Source organism: Mobula hypostoma, chromosome 2 (genome assembly GCF_963921235.1).
Source record: "Mobula hypostoma chromosome 2, sMobHyp1.1, whole genome shotgun sequence".
Lineage (NCBI taxonomy): Eukaryota > Metazoa > Chordata > Chondrichthyes > Myliobatiformes > Myliobatidae > Mobula > Mobula hypostoma.
In genome coordinates, this window is record NC_086098.1 from 60,051,590 (window position 1) to 60,073,419 (window position 21,830).

At 43.4% G+C, this 21,830-nt stretch overlaps 1 protein-coding gene across 4 annotated transcripts in view; it reads right to left on the minus strand.

The window, feature by feature from the left end:
- The window catches only part of greb1 (growth regulating estrogen receptor binding 1), a 304,535-nt gene that overhangs the window by 198,329 nt on the left and 84,376 nt on the right, over positions 1-21,830 (minus strand). For all 4 annotated transcript variants that reach the window (XM_063037530.1, XM_063037522.1, XM_063037506.1 and 1 more), the window contains exon 2: positions 5,300-5,364. The gene's annotated coding sequence lies outside the window, so the exon portion shown is untranslated. The remainder of the gene's footprint in view (positions 1-5,299; positions 5,365-21,830) is intronic.

Consider the following 21,830-nt stretch of genomic DNA (forward strand, 5'->3'; position numbering starts at 1 on the left):
CTGCATCTGGTAACCCTAACGTGGGTGCGGAAACCAGAGCTTTCTTGATTTCTGTAAAGGCCTTTTCCTCTTCTGACCCCCACTTTACTTCTTCCAGAAGGGGCTTCTCTCCTTTAATCAAGGCCTGTATCGGGGCGATGAGTGCTGAGAACCCCGGTATAAAATTTCGGCAGTAGTTAAACAAACCCATCACCTTCCTCACTCCCCTTATGTTGACCGGGCAGAGCATGGAGCTGATTGCCGAACGTCTGTCATCTGACATGTCCTTCCTCCCTTGGGAAATGGTGCAGCCCAGGTACTGTACGGTTTGTTTGCCAAGCTGAGCCTTGTGCAGACTGATTTTAAACCCCTCATCCTGCAGTACCTCTAAAACACTCGCCATCGCTCCTAAATGGCCCGCTTCATCTTCCGAAGCAATGAGTAGATCATCTACATATTGTAAGATGGTTGACTGGTAGGGCATTAAATTGAGCTTTTTCAAAGTCTGCGCCATGACTTTATGAAAAATAGCTGGGTGATTGTGGAATCCCTGGGGGAGTCTGCCCACGTATACTGCCGCCCACCCAGGGAGAAGGCAAATCGGTCTTGGGATTCAGGTGCTAAGGGGAGCCCCAAAAACCCCTTAGCGATATCCAGGACTGAAAAAAGTTTATGTTGTGGAGACAGGCCATTCAGGATTGTCACAGGGCTCGCCACGATGGGATGCAATCTGGGCATGGTCTTATCAAGGGCGGTGTAGTCTGTTGTTAACCGATATGACCTGTCAGGTTTCTTTACTGGCCGTATAGGTGAGTTAGTAGTGGTCGCAGCCTCTAACCCCTGGTGTTTTAGTTCCTTCACTACACCCTGGACAGCTGCCAATGCGTCAGGCTTAATAGGATACTGCATATGGGGTTTATGCAGGTCCCATCTTTTTAACTGGGTTTATCTTTACCCGCCCACAATCTTGCTCGTGTCTAGCCCACACAGCTGGGAACTGCTGTCAAAGTAACCCAAAGACACCATCCTGGCCCCAGTCTCTAATGATCGGGGCAGCTGCGCCTATGCTAGCAAGGCTGTGTATTCTGTTGGTTGTACGCGTTCGCTGCTCCTGACTCATCCATATCATTTCTCCTTTTCCTGAATCTATAACAGCTCCTGCTTCCCTCAGGATGTCTATTCCAAGGATCATGCCCTCATTATTCGGACATACCCAGAAATACACTGGAAGCCACACTCCCCCAATTTCCAGTATTTGCGACTCACTTCTTTCTGCTTTTACTGTTTTCCCTCCTACACCCCTGGTATAACTGGCCTGTCCGGTTGTTGGTAAGGGTAAATCTGTTATTGATACCGATGCCCGTGTCCACTGACATACTGAATTGCCGTCCCCCTAACAATGCTGTTGAGTACATCCGTGGGTCACCAGCGCTGGCAGTGGAGTCCACTGCCACATCTTTCTCTGTCCTAAAAGGCGCCATTACTAGCGCTTTGATCTGATCAACAGTCAGACTGGTTGCTGATGGGGTGAGTGACTGGGTGTCTGCCGTGACCTTCGCCTGGGTTTTCCCCCTCCCGTTTGGACACTGTCTCCAGCCATGTCCCAATAGGCCACAGCTGTAGCATATCAACTCCTTCACTGTCTTATATCTGGTCCGGCAGTCCTTTGCTAGCTTCCCTGGCTGCCGGCAAGCAAAACAAACTCTCTGGGACATCACAGCAGCTGCATCCACTATACCCATTTTACAATTTCTCTTGCCTTTTCTTTGGTCTATCTCACTGGCCGATGAAACTATCGCAGAGAAGTTGGACCCCACCGTTATGCCTAAATCTAAAACTTCCTGGTGGGCTGATCTCAGGCCTTCCTTCAGCATTTTTAGGAAGACTGGCTCGTCCCTCCCTGGATTATCCAACCCTGAATACTCCTCATATGCTCGGTATTTATGTTCTGCATAATCCATGGTTGTTTCATCCGCCCTCTGGGTCATTGCCATTATCATTCCCCAGCTACTTTCGCCTCCCATGGGTCGCTGCCTCACTTCCCCTTTAAAAGAGTGATATCTTTCTTCATTACTGGCGCTTCCGGTAGTTGCCCATGTACCATCCCGCACCCCCTGGGCCATCCTGTCCAACATACTCCTCGGGCACTTCACTTTTACCAACGCGTGTATATCTTTAGGGTGCATCTGGTGAATTTCAACCATTTCCTCGAGCTTACGCCAGAATTCTGATTTCCCACAGGCGACTTTAAGTGAGGGCCACTCAGACAAGATGCTCTGTTTCTCCCCGGGGGTGAAGGGCTTATGAATAGTCGTAATCAAGGTCAAGGGCTGGCTCAGATCATCAGGGTTCTCAACCTGACGTTGCCTGACCTCAATAGGTGCCATTCTGGTAGATCTATCTGGGTAACACCTCTTCCTGAGATATCCCCACACTAATTCCCAAACTACGCAGAATATAAAAGACGGGTACCAGTTAAACAGCACATGGTTAAAACCACAGAGTATGTATTCCACAATTTGCCACTTTTGAGTACCCGAACTCATGATGCCTGCTGTATTCCTGTGCATCACACTTGCTAACACATACACTAAAATGCAGCTCCCCGAACGAGTATACACCTGCCTACTCTGGCATCTCGAACCGCACCATCAGTTACCACCTTTCGCAATTGGTGGCTCAGTCTTGCCAACGTACACACACACACTACTTTATATCTAACAGTTCAGCTCTCCGCGTTCGTGATACCTCGTGTTCCCGTGTACCACTGACTGAACAGATCCAAGTGTGAGTGTTATTCTGGAAAAACACTCACCAACTTAGACTGCTAGGAATGCTGGCCACTTCTAACACCAAACGTTGCGAGGTGGATGAAATCACCGGAAAAACACAGTTACTGGTAGATACAAAGCAGCTTCTTTATTCGACACAAGGTACAGCAGGCATCATACGGACGGAAACGCTTTTGGTAGAGAGGTCTGTTAGCCCAATTTGGGCTTGATATTTATATACTAAACACAAAGGGCAATCCCTATTTACAAAGTCATAGACAATGCTTTCTTTTGAAGCTACATACAAAATATCAAACCTTCTGACTTCATCCTCTCCTCCAGACGCCTGCCTGTCTGGGTTGGTACTCACAGCCTTTAGGAGTGCAAGTTAAATCCACAATACACTTATTTGGTATTTTACTTTCTAACAGAGGACAATTCATATTTATAAAGTATAGATAATACTGTCTTCGAAACTACCTGTAAACTTCACACCTCCATCTGCAGCGTCTGGCTATTCACAGCTTTTAGGAAATGCATTGCTGTGAACTCAATCCACAGTACTTTGTCAAAGAACAGAAGACTGGAGGCCAGATTCACCTAAGTGTAAATGAATCATCTACCCAAACCTCACTCTAACAGAAAGCACAAAAATACCTCCCCTTGGCAGATGCTTATGACCAAAAGCATGGATTAAGATTTAGTGCAGACTTTGAAGAATGTTTTTTTTCCATTCAGAGGAAAGTTAAACTCTGGAACACACTGCCTGAGGGGATGGTGGAGGCAAATACTCTTATAATCTTTCAGAAGTTCTTAGTGAGCACATCCGAGTGTTAGACTGCTAAAGGCGATTGGCCAAGAGCTATAAGGTTGAATCACATACAGGTTAACAGAGCAAAAGTAAAAAAAAATTCAGGCAGCCGTGTAACTGTCATGTATTAGATGGACTATGTGCAGGCAGAAAGGATTCATGTAATTAGGCATCATTAGCTTAATTAATGGACCAAAAAGCCTGCACCTGTACTGTACTGTTCTATGGCAAAACATAAACCAAAAATAATCATTATCTGCTAAATACCGCCATGAGTGGCATCTAAATCAGCCAGTTAATCAAATCGCAAACACGAGGAAATCGTCAGATGCTGGAATTTCAAGCAAAACACATAAAAGTTACACACATCAAAGTTGCTGGTGAACGCAGCAGGCCAGGCAGCATCTCTAGGAAGAGGTACAGTCGATGTTTTGGGCCGAGACCCTTCCTAGAGATGCTGCCTGGCCTGCTGCGTTCACCAGCAACTTTGATGTGTGTTGCAGTTGATCAAATACCTTGATTGAGCCACTTGATTAATATTGTCTCAGAATGAGCAGTTCCTTTAACTTTAAATGTTGGCAAAAGAGACTAAATAATTATTTTCAGAGGTCACTCAAAGAATCCAGGGTTAACAAAGTATGTATAATAAAATTGCAACCTAACACAGTTTATAAGGATCTAAACCCCAAGTTAATGAGATCAAATTTTTGCTGCTGGGTTTGCCAGAAATTTAGCCTTCATTCAAAAAGTGCATCAACAACCAATACTTTGCTTTATGCTTGGAAATATCAAACCATCTATCATTATTGTTGGTACAAATTAGTTACATTCCCAACATCTAGTAACTGCGACCAACCCAAATCAAATGTAAAGAGACAGTATACTGTTCAGGGCAAGACCCTTCCTTAACAGTGACCCTGGGGTCCAAGTTCATTGCTCCCTGAAAATGGCAACACAGGTTGGTAGGGTGGTTAAGATGACATATAGTATGCTTGCCTTTCTTCGTTGAGACATTGAGTTCAAAAGACAGGAAATTATGCGGCAGCTTTATAAAACTCTGGTCAGGCCGCATCTGGAGTATCGCCGTTCTAATCACCCCGTTACAGGAAGGACATTAGGCTTTGGAGATGGTGCAGAAGATGTTTACCAGGATGCTGCCTGGATTAGAGGGTATGTGCTATAACGAGACATTGAACAAATTTCAGTTGTGATCTCTTAAGCAGCCATGGTTCATGTGAGATCTGATGGAGGTTTAAAGATTATGAATGGCACAGATAGGTTGAAATGTCAAATACCAGAGGGTGTAATTTCAAAGCAGATGTGAGGGGTAATTTTCTTTCAGTATAGAGTGGCGGGCACCTGGAATGCACTGGCTGGGTGGTAGAGGCAGATACATTTTAGAGACATTTGGATAGGCACACAAATGTGAGGGATATGGATATTATGTAAACAGAAGAGATTAGTTTAGTTAGCTATCTGAATGCCAATTTAATTGGTTCAACACAACATTGGGAGCAGAAGGGCCTGTTTCTGTATTGTGCTGCTTATGTTCTTTCAAATTGTTTCCCAATACTTAGCTGACTGATTTCTTTGCCCTGAATAATGGGTAGTACCCAAATATCAAATACACAAAGTAAGTTGAAGTAAATGTTACCATTCAAAATTGATACAAATCAGTTGCAAACAAAAGAAATATGTAATCATGCAATGCACAGAACAAAATGGAAAAAGGATTTACCTTGCATTCTTCATTGTTTGAACAGGCCTGTTATACACATACTGATTTTGCCTTCTACTGCACACCTGAATAAAAGGGAGACAGATTCGGAGAGAAAAGAAAATCAGGCTATATGAAATACTTGATTTTTTTAAAAAATTCAGATCTATTAATATTGTACTTCAATATGCAATACTTTTGCTTCATCTACTCTTCAACAGGTTTTACAATTAAAAAGAGAAATCCAAATTCTGAAAGGAGGTTTCCCTTGTTAATTTTTGTAGGTTTGCTAATCCACTTTAATGAGACTTACAGTGAAAGATTATGGAACACGCAAATCTCAATTTCCAGCAGGTATTTCAGGGCACAAGATTATCATCCAAAGATTATCTAAGAAAAATAAATATCTAATGCCAAGACTCTGACTTCCAAATTGTGAAATATCTAATGAACATAATTATACTTAATTATGAGGAGGAGGGAGAGAAAGGGGAAAGGGGAAGAGAGAAAAGGGGGAGGGGGAGAGAGGAAAAATGGGAGGGGGAGAGAGAAAAACGAGAGGGGGGAGAGAGAAAGGGGGGATGGGGGAGAAAGAGAGAAAGGGAGAGAAGTACCAGAGGGAGGCGATGGGGATTTAAGGAGATAGGAGAGTGAAGGAAATAGGAATGGGGAATGTTAAAGATGGGGGAGGGGGGGCAATTATGGGAAATTCGAAAAATCAATGCTCATGCCACCAGTTTGGTTGCTACCCAGATGGAATAAAAGGTGTTGCTTCCCCCAGCTTGAGTGCGGCCTCATCGTGACAATAGAGGATGCTATGGACTGACATGTCGGAATGAGAATGGGAAGTAGAGGTGAAATGGGTGGCTTTTTCTGGCAGGCAGAGCATAGGTGCTTGGTGAAGCAGTCTCCCAATCTATGCCAGGTCTCACTAATGTACAGCCGGCCACACCGGGAACAGCGACCCAAAAGACTCAGAGGTCAAGTGTCTTCTCACCTGGAAGAACTGTTTGGGGCCCTGTATAGTTGTGAGGGAGAACCTGGAGGGCAGATGTGGCACTTGTTCTGCTTGCAAGGATAAGTACCAGGAGGGGGATCAGTGGGGAGAGATGAGTGGACAAGAGAGTCGTGTAGGGAGTGATCCTTGCACAAAGCGGAAAAGGGGTGGGGTGGTGGAAGGGAAAGATGTGTTTGGTGGCGGGATCCCTTTGGAGATGGCAGAAATTATGGAGAATTATGTGCTGGACATGGAGGCTAGTTGGGTGGTAGGTGAGGAAGAGAGGAATTCTATCCCTGGTGTGGTGGTGGGAGGACAGGGTGAGGACAGAGATGAGCAAAATGGAAGAGATGCGGGTAAGGGCAACGTTGATGGTAGAGGAAGGAAAGACCCTTTCTGTGAAGAAATAGAACATCTCATTAGTTCTGGAATGAAACACCGTATCCTGAGAGCAGATGCAGCAGAGATGGAGGAAATGGAAGAAGGAGATGGGAATTTTACAAGTGATAGGTTGGGAAGAGTTGCAGTCCGGGTAGCTCTGAGAATCAGTACGTTTATAAAAGGTATCAGTAGATAGAATGCCTCCAGAAATAGAGGTTGAGACAGGGGAAGGAAATGTTGGAAATGGACCAAGTAAATTTGAGGACAGGGTGGAAGTTGGAGGCAAAGTTGATGAACTCAACAAGTTCAGCATGGGTGCAGCAAGCAGCACCAACGCAGTCGTCAATGTAGTGTAGGAAGAGTTGGGGAGCGATACTGGCGTAGGCTTGGAACATGGACTGTTCCACGTAGCTGACAAAAAGTCAGGAATAGCTGGGACCCATGCTAGTGCCCATGGCTACACCTTTCATTTGAAGAAAGTGGGAAAAGCCGAAGGAGAAATTATTGAGAGTGAACACCAATTCCACCAGACGGAGCAGAGTGGTGGTGGAGGGGGCCCAGAAAGAAGTGGAGAGCTTTGAGGCTTCCCTGATGGGGGGAAGAAGGTGTAGCCTATGAATTCTAAGATCAGAGGGATGGTAAATCATTATGTTCATAGAACATAGAATAGTACAGCACAGTACAGGCCCTTCGGCCCACAATGTTGTGCCAACCCTCAAACCCTGCCTCCCATATAACCCCCCACCTTAAATTCCTCCATATACCTGTCTAGTAGTCTCTTAAACTTCACTAGTGTATCTGCCTCCATCACTGACTCAGGCAGTGCATTCCACGCACCAACCACTCTCTGAGTAAAAAACCTTCCTCTAATATCCTCCTTGAACTTCCCACCCTTTACCTTAAAGCCATGTCCCCTTGTATTGAGCAGTGGTGCCCTGGGGAAGAGACGCTGGCTATCCATTCTATCTATTCCTCTTATTATCTTGTACACCTCTATCATGTCTCCTCTCATCCTCCCTCTCTCCAAAGAGTAGAGCCCTAGCTCCCTTAATCTCTGATCATAATCCATGCTCTCTAAACCAGGCAGCATCCTGGTAAATCTCCTCTGTACCCTTTCCAATGCTTCCACATCCTTCCTATAGTGAGGTGACCAGAACTGGACACAATACTCCAAGTGTGGCCTAACCAGAGTTTTATAGAGGTACATCATTACATCGCGACTCTTAAACTCTATCCTTCGACTTATGAAAGCTAACACCCCATAAGCTTTCTTAACTACCCTATCTACCTGTGAGGCAACTTTCAGGGATCTGTGGACATGTACCCCCAGATCCCTCTGCTCCTCCACACTACCAAGTATCCCGCCATTTACTTTGTACTCTGCCTTGGAGTTTGTCCTTCCAAAGTGTACCACCTCACACCTCTCCGGGTTGAACTCCATCTGCCACTTCTCAGCCCACTTCTGCATTCTATTAATGTCTCTCTGCAATCTTCGACAATCCTCTACACTATCTACAACACCACCAACCTTTGAGTTGTCTGCAAACTTGCCAACCCATCCTTCTACCCCGACATCCAGGTCGTTAATAAAAAGTAGAGGTCTCAGAACAGATCCTTGTGGGACACCACTAGTCACAATCCTCCAATCTGAATGTACTCCCTCCACCATGACCCTCTACCTTCTGCAGGCAAGCCAATTCTGAATCCACCTGGCCAAACTTCCCTGGATCCCATGCCTTCTGACTTTCTGAATAAGCCTACTGTGTGTAACCTTGTCAAATGCCTTACTAAAATCCATATAGATCACATCCACTGCACTACTCTCATCTATATGCCTGGTCACCTCCTCAAAGAACTCTATCAGTCCTGTCAGACACGATCTATCCTTCACAAAGCCATGCTGACTGTCCCTGATCAGACCATGATTCTCTAAATGCCCAGAGATCCTCTCTCTAAGAATCTTTTCCAACAGCTTTCCCACCACAGACGTAAGGCTCACTGGTCTATAATTACCCGGACTATCCCAACTACCTTTTTTGAACAAGGGGACAGCATTCGCCTCCCTCCAATCCTCCGGTACCATTCCTGTGGACAACAAGGACATAAAGATCCTAGCCAGAGGCTCAGCAATCTCTTCCCTCGCCTCGTGGAGTAGCCTGGGGAATATTCTGTCAGGCCCCGGGGACTTATCCGTCCTAATGTATTTTAACAACTCCAACACCTCCTCTCCCTTAATATCAGCATGCTCCAGAACATCAACCTCACTCATATTGTCCTCACCATCATCAAGTTTCCTCTCATTGGTGAATACCGAAGAGAAGTATTCATTGAGGACCTCAACACTCTCTATCCCTCTACATAATTTACTCATTGAAAACTATAGTGGAAAGAAAATTAATCAAAATCAAAGTTAGAATATATTTTTATAACTTTTAGTTCAAGAAAAGTAAATTGAGAATGATTTCCTAAAATACTCCTATACAACCATAAGAGATATGAACAAAATTAGAAAATTCAGCCTATCAGATCTTTACTGCCGTTGAATTATGGCTGACTTTTTTCAATCCTATTCTCCCTATAATCCTTAATCTCCCCTACCCCCACCACCGCCTTACCAATCAAGAGCACATTAATCACGGCGTTGGACTAAACATTCTGTGTTTAGTCTGTGGCAATACATTCCATAGATTCAATACCTTCTGGCTGAATAAATTGCCTCTCATTTGTGTTAAGGGGATGCCTTTTTATTCTGAGGCTGTGCCCTCAGATCTGGAAATGGAAATATCCTCTCCATGTTCACTTTATCCAGGCCTCTCAGTACAGTATCTGGTTGGTTTTGGTAAAATCCATACACTCCCATTGTTCTGAACTCCATCGAGTATACGTCCAGAAATATTAAAGGCTCCTCATATTTTAAACCTTATGTTCCTGGAGTCATTCCTGTGAACCTCCTCTGTACCCTGTCCAGGACCAACACTTTCCTTTGATACAATGTCCAAAATTGCTCAATATTACAAATATGGTCTGACTAATGTCTTATAAAGCCTCAGCAGTACATCCTTTAATTTTATGTTCTGGTCCTCTTGAAATGAATGTTCATGTTGCACTTGCATTCTTTACTTTAATCTACACCTTAAAGGAATCCTGAATAGGCTTGACATCCAAAACTTTAACAAACTTCTCCAGCGCCTCTTCCCCAGGGCACCACTTCTCAGTACAAGAGGACATGGCTTTAAGGTAGGTGCTGGGAAGTTCAAGGGGGATATTAGAGGAAGGTTTTTTACTCAGAGAGTGGTTGGTGCGTGGAATGCACTGCCTGAGTCAGTGGTGGAGGCAGATACACTAGTGAGGTTTAAGAGACTACTAGACAGGTATATGGAGGAATTTAAGGTGGGGGTTATACGGGAGGCAGGGTTTAAGGGTCGACACAACATTGTGGGCCACAGGGCCTGTACTGTGCTGTACTATTCTATGTTCTATCTATGTTCTATAAATGTGTAGTGAAGAGTATATTGACTGGCTGCATCAGAACCGGGTATGGAAACATCAATGCCCTTGAGTGGAGAACCCTACAAAAAGTAGTGGAAATGGCACAATCCATCACAGTCAAAACCCTCTCCACCATTGAAAGCATCTACACAAAGTTCAAAGTAAGTATACATTACACAACCTTGAAATATGCCACCTAACAGGCAGCCACGAAACAAATAAACAAAAAACAAACCCCAGACATATGAAAAAATGTCTGTCTTACACCAAATGAGCAATGAAAAAAAATCATGCAAACAGTAACCACAGGGAAATAGTGTTTCTAAACTGAAGTCCACAAGAGAGCCCCAAAGTTCAGTGCGCAGCTGAGTAAACATCGTGGAGCCTGTGCATCGACTTGGGCCCCAACACCCTGACCTTTCGAATCTTGCCCGGCACTTAACTCTCCGGACACACCGGACTTCACTGCCTCGATTCGGCCTGTAAACCTCTGTCCAAACATCCCGTTGATACGCTCTGAGGCCTGGAACCTGCGGCTTTGATTCGACCTGTGCCTGACCTTTCAGGTTCTTGGCGACAGGCTGCCGCCTCGCCTTGCCTCAGTTCTGCCACATCGAATTGCCTCCACGTCCAAAGGGAAGTTGCAGACCATTACTTGTGATGATTGTTTGCCAGAAAAAATGTGGTTAACGAAGTATTTAGTTGCTATCCTTGATTCATTAGCCACCAGCCAGAAGCCCCTGAGGTTCACCAGCACCATCTTAAATCGGAGGATGCAACACGGAGCATTGTTGCAGGAAAACAGCATCCATCATCAGGAACCCCAACCACCAAGATCACGCTCTCTTCTCGCTGCTGCCATCAGGAAGAAGGTACAAGAGCCCCAAGACTCCTGCCATCAGGTTCAGAAACAGTTATTAACCCTCAACCATCAGGCCCTTGAACTAAAGGGGATAACTTCACTCAATTTCACTTGCCCCATCAGTAAAATGTTCGCACAACCTATGGACTCACTTTCAAGGACCCTTCATCTCATGTTCTCAATATTATTTGCTTATTTATTTATTGTTATTATTTCTTTCTTTGTGTATTTCCACAGTTTGTTGTCTTTTGCACATTGATATAAATAGGAAAAGGGAGGAGGTCCTGAAGAGAGAATATAGCCGGTTAGGTAGAAAGCTGAAAAGCAGGAGCCCCAGGGTAGTAATCTCTGGATTGCTGCCTGTGCCATGCGCCAGTGAGTGTAAGAATAGGGTGATTTGGCAGATGAATGCATGGCTGAAGAATTGGTGCAAGAGGCAGTATTTAGATTGCTGGATCATTGGAATCTCTTCTGGGGAAAGTATAACCTGTACAAAAAGGAATGAAAGGGTTAACATATGAGGAGCGTTTGATGGTTCTGGCCTCATTGAAACCTACCAACTATCAAAAGGCCTTGATAGAGTAGATGTTTCCTGCAGTGGGTGAGTCTCTGACCCAGCGGGCACAGCCTCTGAATTGAGGGACATCCATTTAGAACAGAGATGAGGAAACATTACCTTAGCCAGAAGGTGGTGAACCTGTGGAATTCGTTGCCATAGACAGCTGTGCAGGCCATGTCATTGGGTATATTTAAGCAGGAAGTTGATAGGTTCTTGATTAATCAGGGTGTCAAAGGCTATGGGGAGAAGGCATGAGAATGAAGTTGTGAGGAATTATAAATCAGCCATGATAGGATTGCTGAATGGACTCCATTAGCCAAATGGCCTCCATTAGCCAAATGGCCAAATTCTGCTCCTGTGCCTTATGGTCTTGCAGAACAGCTGGTTCAACAACAACCTTGCACTCAACGTCAGTAAGACCAAGGAATTGATTGTGGACTTCTGAAGGGGAAGTCAAGGGAACACACACACCACTCCTGATAAGGGATCAGCAATGGATAGGTTCCTTGGTGTCAACATCTCTGAGGATATACCCTGGGCCCAACATATCGATGCAGTTACAAAGAAGGCATGACAGCCGCTATATTTCAGCAGGAATGTGAGGAGACTTGATATGTCACCAAAGACTCATGCAAATTTCTACCAATGTACCACGGAGAGCATTCTAACTGGTTGCTTCAGCCTCTGGTACAGAGGCGCCATGGCATAGGATTGGAAAAAGCTTCATAAAGCTGCAAACTCAGCCAGCTCCATCACAGGCATTAGCCGCCCCAGAATCGAAGACATCTTCAAAAGGCGATGCCTCAAAGACACATCATTGTCATTAGGGTCCCCTATCACCTAGGACATGCCCCCTTCTCATTGCTACCATCCAGGAGGTGGTAAGGAGCCTGAAGACACACACTCAATGTTTTAGGAACAGCTTCTTCCCCACCGTCATCAGATTTCTGAATGGACAATGAATCCATGTACACTATTTCATTTTTTTTTTCCTTTTTGCTTTCTTTTTGCACTACTTAACTTTAATCACATGCACTTGTATGGACGTTAGACACTTCACTGTACTTTGAGCAAACATTTTTTAATGGTGTCAGTTACATGTTCAAAATACAGTGACTTTTGTCTCTGATATTTGGGAAGGAATGAGCAGTAAGAAAATGTAGAACTGTTTTAGTCACTGCGATTTCAAGCATTCAGGCTTGGATAAGCCAGAAATAGCCAAGGGTGAAAATGAAACTAATTCACTACTTCATCAAGTTAGGAACTCTGAAGAACTTTAAGGTATCAACAATCATCCTGAATGATGCAATGAAAATGAAGAGCTGAAGGATGCAATTGTCAGAAGCATTACAGTATATGAAGCTAGTCTGTTAACTGCACTAATTTTGTTGACTTTCAGTCGGTTAAGACAGCACAGCAGCATGGTGGTTTTTGTCATAACGGTGAAACGAATGTGGGGGAGTTTTAAAGTGGAAAAGCTGTTGCACTGGGACAGTTCCAATCTCTCAACTTGGAAGTTCAGGTCCAGTGGTATGAAGAGTCGGCACAAACTGGGATCTTCCTTGGTTGCAGTGAATAACCACGACTTCTTCTGTACCTCATCATGCCCTTCGTTCTCCACAAAGCGTTGCAGAACTGCATTCTTGGCCGCTTGATCTGACTGTTGATCTCATCCACCCAGTCTGCTGGAACTGATGCTAGGACAGGCATGTCCCTATTGAACCAGGGTACGAGGTGCCCGCTACTGTCAACAGGTTTAGCACACCTGTATAAGCAGTGTACCCAGGGTGCCTTCTGTCACATACAAACTGCTACTTGGAGCCACAGATGGGAGTTGATTGTCTGGTGGGAACCAAAGGTGAGTGAGCTGTCCTAGAATGGACACGACAAACCCCTTCACTGGAGGTACTACTCCTCACTGGATACCCCATAAACAAAGTACACTGGATGAATTTCTCCGTCGATACCTATTGGGAACTAATATGCAGCTTTATAGTACTGTAGTAGCATTAGTAGTGTTCTAATTTGTTCTGTACTTCATTTAAATACATTATTTGTTGCACAGTTAAATGGTAATTTGCTTTTTTAAACTATACCTTTTTAATTACTTGCCTGAAACTTCAGCTAACTGGAGCAGTCGCTTAATGGGACCAAATCATACTGATCCTAAGGTGTCCCCCGCTTTTCGAACGTTCGCTTTACGAAACCTCACTGTTATGAAAGAACTACATTAGTTACCTTTTCTCGCTAACAGAAGATGTTTTCACTGTTATGAAGAAAGGCAGCGCGCGAAAAAAAATCAGTCCACAATAAGAAAGCAGCGCCCGATAAAAGGCAGCGCACACCTCGAGCAGCCGCACCCCACCGGCCCCCCCCCGCCCCCCCACCCCCCCCCGGATTCAGAACGGCATTCTAGCCAGCATTGCTTAAACACATGCCTGTGAGCAGCCGTTTGCAAGATGAGTTCAAAGGTATTGGAAAAGCCTAAAAGAGCTCGTAAGGGTGTTACACTTAGCGTAAAACTAGACATAATTAAGCATTTCGATCGTGGTGAACGAAGTAAGGACAAAGTGAGTTTAGCTTGTGGAAGCTGACGAAGATGATGTTGAAGAGGTTTTGGCATCCCCTGGCCAAGAACTGATAGATGAAGAGCTGATGCAATTGGAAAAGGAAAGGATAACAATCAAAACCGAATTCAGCAGCGAAAGTGAAGTCGTCCAGGAACTGAACGTGAAGCAACTGTGTGAGATTTTCACTGCTATGATAAAGTACGACTTTAATTTTGAAAGGGTACGTTGGTTTAGGGCATACAGTATTTGCAAGATGGTTTGAGTGTTTACAAAGAACTGTATGATAGAAAAATGCACGAGGCTAAGCGGTCAAGCAAGCCTTCCACATCAGCCACAGCAGACGACGAACCTCGACCTTTGACATCGAGGCGAGCAGTCATAGAAGATGAGCTACCTGCCCTAATGGAAACAGACGATGAGATGACACCTCAGTGTCCCACCACCCCAACCCCCAGGCCGCAGACAGATACCGATTCGCGGAGCATGCAGCGGTAGCCGGGAGGCACCCAGCACATCTTTAAGAGAAAAGCTGAAATAAACATGCTAATTAATTAGATGCTGCCCGGCACGTAAATGTCGGCCCAGGTCAGAGACGATTGTCGACTGCGTTGCCTCTGATCTGAGCCAACATTTACTTGCCGGGCGGCACCTAATTAATTAGCATGTTTATTTTGGCTTTTTTCTTGAAGATGTGCTGTGTGCCTCCCGGCTACCGCTGTACCCCTGCATGCTTCGCGGATCGGTATCGGTCGTCGGCCTGGAGGGTGGGGGCCACTGCATCACCCAAACTCCAACGACTCAGTCTAACACACCATCATCAATGTGCTCGGCAAGCTGTCTTCCCGATTCCCGTAAGTGATACTACACTGTACATACATTATTTCTACTTTATATAGGCTGTGTATTTTTACATGTTATTTGGTATGATTTGGCAGCTTCATAGTTTAAAGGTTACTGGAGAGAATGTTTTTGCCAACAGCGTTTGCGTGAGATTTTTGCTACGGAGAACAGTGCCGGCAATGGTTGTGGCTGTGTATTTATCATATCATTCCTGCTTTTACTATATGTTACTGTTATTTTAGGTTTTATGTGTTATTTGGCATAATTTGGTAGATTATTTTTGGGTCTGCAAACGCTCACAAGATTTTCCCATATAAATAAATGGTAATTGCTTCTTCGCTTTACAATATTCCGGTTTACGAACCGTTTCATAGGAACGCTCTACCTTCAGATGGCGAGGGTAACCTGTAACTGGAATCCACTGTATTTCTTATTGTTCTTTATAGTTTTTGATTATGTAATGCAACGTACTGCTGCTGCAAAACAATATATTTCACGACATATACTAATGATATTAAATTTAATTCTGTTGCGAATACAAGTCCACAGGACTTTCTGAGAGCAACCACCATTTGAGTGCAGTTCAGTAAGCAGTAAGTGCAAGTATTCCATTGTTTCTTTCATCATATAAATGTAAATAAATACAAGTAGTATTATGCTTCTGCAGGCAAAATCAGAACACATTTCCACACCTGGTTTCAATACTTCTTCACCTTAACTTCTACAACAATGCTCCATGCTTGGTTGACAGAGATTAACAACTTGAAATTCTGCTCCAGATGACTATTCAATAAATCCTACTAGAAGATAGCATTTTTGGAAGTTGGATGCAGAAGAACATTTAGGCTCATGGATGAGGAGCAGCCATTTAGCTGAGGTAGCTAAGTGTGACTTGATGTCACTGAAACTAAAAACTAAGTCGATTAGAAGTTGTAAAGCAGCAGAGAAAGTTGGAAGAGCTAAAAGTATTTGAAAATTAAATATACAGAAAACAGCTTTCCATTTTTCATTTAATTAAACTAAATTAGTCTTTAGTTATTTCTTTGTGGTTAAGAGTCTTGACCACAAATATTATGCCAGAAATTTGACACTGTTTACTTCACGTTTGGTTAGAGCCAGTTCTAAGCTGTCATAATGTTTTGCAAAAACTAAAAGCTGGTATTTTCACCAATTCCTCTGGTAACGACACATTCCTCTACAGAATTCAAAATATGTTCATCTATTTTAGGAAAGCAAATAATCAAGCCTTTCAATTTGTCTGCAGTAAAAACAGCAAACCAATGTGGCATGTGCTCCCCAGCACAGAAGGAGTTATTACTCCCAAATTAAAACTAAGGCAAACAAATAAAAGGATAAACAAAGGTATAAAATTATAATACTGTACACCCCTATATACTTGTAAACTCGCACTTGATTAACTTTTTTCTGACAGATTAATGGTCTCTCTTCCCTATTTAGTACTCAGTCACTATTGTTGTTCACCAGGATAACTTTATTCATCTTCAAACTGAGACCTATTGTTCCACGTATGTATAGTACCAACAGTAATGGAGCAAATGTAACAGAAAGAACCCATACCCACATAAATTTTTACAAGTTACAGAGCTTCCAAAAGCAATTACCAACATTCATGGCAAAGACAGTATAAGGTTAAACAAAAATGCTGCTTCATGCTGATGGTGTTAAGTTTCAAGGAAGAAATTACATCCAAAATATGGAGGAAAGGAATTTTCATAACTGCCCCCATGCCCATGCATTTGGATGGAGAGACTGAGAAGGGGTGGAAGAGATATCTTCCAATTTTCAGACAAAAACCCATCTTCAACTTTCTCATTTCCAAATTAAAGTTGGGTAGTAGGTGAGGAACCCACACCTACTATTCAAGAAATCTTTAAAACTTTCCCAGCTACTTTTATTCAGTTTTCTTTCATACTCTTCCAGAATCTTGGAAAATAAAGTGAAAACACCTTCTGAAAGCAAAAACAGGGTACTAATGTAGGTCTTTCGTAACAGTGAGGTTTCGTAAAGCGAACGTTTGAAAAGCGGGGGACCATAAATATTACCATAAATAAGTTAATAAAATATAATTTTAAATGCATGTAATGCACACTGTTGGGAGTGTAAATCTACTTATTTTTCAGCAGGAAAACTGTTGAAATGACAATTGTTTTTAAATTAAATTCTGCAAAAGATATACTTCCAGATTTCCAAAAATTCTCAGATCAGCCTGCCCACTCCTATATATTGAGCAAAGAAAAAAATACTGCAGATTCTGGAAGTCTGAAAATGTATTCAATCTCAGCCTTGAGCCAACCATTTTTTATTTAACATGTATACATACAGTCAGTTAACAGAATAACAATCCTAACCTGCACTTCAGAGCCTCCAAGGCAGAAGGAAAAATGGACACTAAACAAAGGAAGCCAAGATTGATTAGGAGTGTTTAAAAATTTGCCCAGAGGGTGTTACAAAGAGAAACAGGCAGCACAAATGACAGTGATACTTCACTGCCCAATGAGCTCAACACCTTTTATGCATGCTTTGAAAGGAAGAATAACATTACCCCTGCGCAAATTTTTCAGAACACATGATGACCCTGTGATTTGTGCCTCGGAGGCCAACATCTGAATATTAGAGGCTGAAGGCATCAGGTCCCATGGTAAATTTGGCAGTGTGCTAAAAATTTGTGCAGATCAACTGGCTGGACTGTTCAAGGACATCTTCGACCTCTCACTATGCAGTTAGAGGTTCCAACCTGCTTCAAAAAGGCAGCAGTCAAACCGATGCCCAAGATCAGCAGGGAGAGCTGCCTCAATGAATATTGCCTAGTCGCAATGACATCTACTGTGAAGAAGCATGAGATTGGTCATGGTTAGAGTTAACCCCTGCCTGGACCTTCGGCAATTTACCTGTCACCACAATGAGTCTACAGCTGACACAATCTTCCTGGCTTTCCACTCGGCGTTGGAACATCTAAACAGCAGCAAAACATACATCAGGCTGCTGTTTATTGATTACAGCTCAGCATTTGACATCATCATCCCCTCAGTACCAAGCAATAAATTTCAAAATCTGGGCCTCTATACCTCTCTCTGCAATTGGATCCTCAAATTCCTTATTGTGAGACCACAGTCAATGTGGATCAGTAATAGCATCTCCTCTTCTCTGACAATAAGGCTCACCAAGGATGTGTCCTGAGCCCTCTGCTCCATTTTCTCTATACTCACGACCATGTGGCAAGGCACAGTTCAAGCACCATCTACAACAGTGGTTCCCAACCTTTTTTATTCCATGGACCCCTACCATTAACCGAGGGGCCTGTGGACCCCAAGTTGGGAACCCCTGATCAATAAATTTGCTGAAGACATCACTGTTATTGGGAGAACCTCAGATGGCAATGAGGAGATGTACAGGAGTGAGGTAGATCAGCAGGTTGGGTGGTGTCACAACAACCAGGGCCATGGTAACATAGGAGTTAGTGTGACACTATTACAGCCTGAGGCATTCCGGAGTTTAGAGTTCAATCCGACACTGCTGTGTAAGGAGTCCCTGTACTGTCTACCTGTGGATTGCGTGTATTTTCTCTGGGTCCTCCCTGTGGAATGCAAGTGTTTTCTCTGGGTCCTCTGGTTTCCACTCACAGTCCAAAGAGGTACCACGTAGGTTAATAGGTAATTGTAAACTGTCCCATGATTAAGTTAGGGTTAAGCGGGGCTGTCAGGGGTTACTCAGGCAGCATGGCTTGAACAGATGTCCGTGATAATAAAGGCTGATTTATACTTCTGCATAGTAGCCTACGCCATTGTGAGCATTTATACTTGTGCATTGGTGTGTCTGCGTCGCTCTGCAATTCACTGCCAAAATGCTAGTTGGCAGTGGGGTTTCTATGCCACTGTGTTGGGTTTCTTCGTGTTGAAACTCAACACGAAGAAATTCAAACTTCAAACAATGGCGACTGAAACTGAAGGAGAGTGAATTTTCTGTGCTTGTCCGGCCACTGAGAGACATGGACGATGAAATGCATTTCAAATATTTTCAGATGTCGGCAGGTCAATTTGATGATTTGGTTCATCGTCTCCAACCATTTTGCATTAGTGTAAGCAGAGTATACTCAGAGACTGGCAATCACCATTCGAATTTTAGCTTCAGGTGGAAGTCAACAGGCTGTAGCAGTTAGCTACAAACTGGAGTCAAGCACAGGGTCCTCCATAATTTCGGAGGTCTGTAAAGCCTTATGGAAAGCATTGCAGCCAGAGTTCCTTCCCTGCCCTTCAGTCGCCCAATGGGAAGCTATTGCAGCGTAGGAGGAAATGCGATGCTACCAAGCGGACCAATCACAGTTGCTGCGGTCTGCGTCACCGCGACGCATAGTTACATTTTTGGGGAGGTGCGCGTCAGGCTACGGCTTAGGGTACAGTGTAGGGTTCTCGGCTATGCCGCACCTACGGCGTCGATTTGACGCACAAGTATAAATTGGCCTTAAGCCTGATTCTGCTTCTGATGTTAGAGAAGCCAAAGACAACAGCAAATATATAGACTGTCCACTAATTAATTACCTCTAATGCTTAGGTGACTTTATTTTTCCTTAACTCTAGAGTACACAGTAATTGATGCAGTGAACGTTAAAGTGCTTAATTCTGATACAATGCCTCTCCACATACCAGTTTCCTCAGACAGGCAGATAAGTAAGAAATGCCCCTGCAATGCAACATGACTGGGAGATTAGGCAAAGGGCATAAACAGCAGCACAAGCTCATTGACAAGGGATAAGAAAGAAGGAGACAAAGTCCTCACAGTAGGAGGTATGACTATCCAAGTTATTCATGGTACAACTCTCCTCTCCGAACTTCAGTGAAGAATGATTTACAAGGTATCCGCGCTTCAGTGAGGAGTTTCACAGTGCAATGTTCCACCAACTACGATCATCATTTCAACCCAGAGGTGCTGAAAGCAGCATCACAAGATTTGTCATTGTGGTTGTGGAATAAACATTTACACATCTGATTCCTTCCAGGGTACATCTTGACTATTGCAGTCTCCTCACTAATGTGTGTAATGTGTGCAAGGGAAGTCACTGAGACACTATCCAAAAATGATTAATTTTCTTTCTCCCCAACCCCCGCCCCCCCAAGTACCAGCAAGTGAAAGAGCACGCAGTTTTGCAAGTTACCAGGCACTGTTTTATGGGACTCTTTTGTCCATTTGCTTACGCAAGTGCATTCACGGGAAGTAAATCATGTTGGTCCATCCCAGGCACCATGGTGCCTTCAAAATGCAGTAGCAGCAGCAAAGCAATACATGGCTACTGAATGTCAAGGATTATCCACTGAGTATGTGGCCAATTGCCTCAGTGCACAACCACAGCAGTATAGTGGAAAGACAAAAGTTACAATAAATAACAAAATAAAGAAATAAATAGTGCAAAAAAATAGAGGTAGTGCTATGTACTGTTCAGAAATCTTATGGCAGAGGGGAAGGAACTGCTCCTAAATCATTGAGTGTCAGTCTTCAGGCTCTTATGCCTCCTCCTCAATGGTGATAACAAGAAGACAGCATATCCCTAATGTGTTAAAGTCAAATCTGAATAAAACTCGGGAGACCAACTTCTTATGATTACATCAGTTTATTGCGCACCCTCCTGCAGGAGTTTGAGACCCAGTTGTCAGATGGAAGGCACATAAGTACTGCCACCATCCGACAAGTAGGCCCATTCTCTCCGGTTACAACCATATATTTATACATAGTAAGCCCCATACATTACTGTTGCAAGATATCGTTTGCACTGGTACGCCCACAAAGTCTGTTGGTGAGAAACTTAGTTACAGATAAGACAGTCCAATGGATCCAGGCTTAATTACAGATGGATGTGCTGTCCAGTCCTTATCAGTTATTCCCTTTGCTAGGCCCTGACTTAATTACAGATGGATGTTCATTCCTGTCCGTATCAGTGAGTCCTCCTTCCCCTATTCAAACGAGGGTACAATGTACAATGTTATCAAACTCTCAATGTCTCTCTGCAAACCAAGGGAGAACTAGTATAAGCCGGTTTTAGCTAACTGCTGAAGACAGAGTTCACTTCAGTTCAAAAATTCCTATTCAGTCCCAATTATTCTTTTAGTCAGAGGTGACACAGGTTCCAAATGATTTTTTTATATCCTCAGTTCCTCAGAAGCTGTGATGCAAGATGGCCCAAGGAAAGCAGATTAGCATTAATTAGATCTAGACACTGAGTAATATTACTATACTATTGACACAGGCAGAAAAAAAAGCAAATCACTGAGCTGAGATCATTGAATAGTTACAAGGAAGTTAGTGTACCATGTGTACTGCAATCAACAAGAACAGATTAATAATATAATGCAATTTCCTCTCCTGTTTGTGAGAGCTATCAAATTTAGTCCTGGTCTGTGCATGGTGAAATATTTTCAAGATGTGTCACACTTAGCTCAAAATCAACCTCATTTTTGAGTATTTGGCACCCTTATTTACAAAAAATAGTATTGTATATATAGGTGCTCTGATGATAAAGATGTTGGTCCTTTGGGGAAAGAAACAAATACATATATTAAATATATTTTGAATCCTGTGGAGCATGTGGAGACCTTCCAATATCCGGGCAGTCTTTCTTTCTTTTTTTCCTGTTTTTTTTCCCGTTTTTTTCCCCTTTTTTTTAGGTAGCGGTATGTTACGGGGGAAGGGTTAAGGGGAGGGGGAGGATAGATATTATTTTATGTAATTAAATTTGAAAATTAAAATTTAAAAAAATTTTTAAAAAGGAAATAACTGTTGCGGTGAAGGGACTTGTATTTGGAGCATTCCTACAAGTGTGCTTTTTCTCTTGATGGCAATTTGTT